Source organism: Eurypyga helias, unplaced genomic scaffold (assembly GCF_000690775.1).
Source record: "Eurypyga helias isolate BGI_N326 unplaced genomic scaffold, ASM69077v1 scaffold32258, whole genome shotgun sequence".
Classification (NCBI taxonomy): Eukaryota; Metazoa; Chordata; class Aves; order Eurypygiformes; family Eurypygidae; genus Eurypyga; species Eurypyga helias.
Genome location: NW_010266816.1, coordinates 1 through 321, shown reverse-complemented (window position 1 = coordinate 321; position 321 = coordinate 1).

Here is a 321-nt window from a genome sequence, read left to right as displayed (position 1 = left end):
CGACGCTCCTCTCCCGGCGGGAATCAGGTCCTTCCCACTGGGAATCGGCTCTCCTGTCCCGGCGGGGATCGGGTCCTTCCCGGTGGGAATCAACTCTCCTTTCCCAATGGGGATCGGCTCTTTCTTGCTGGGGATTGGCTCTCCTCTCCCAATGGGAATCGGCTCTTTCCTGCTGGGGATTGGCTCTCCTCTCCCGATGGGGATCGGCCCTGTGCCGGGCGGGATCGGGAGCGGCGTGGGTGCGGCGGTGGTAGAGGAATTTGGTCATGTTGACGAAGGCTTTTCCGCAGGGACAGCGGTGGAGGGGATTGGGGGAGTGGG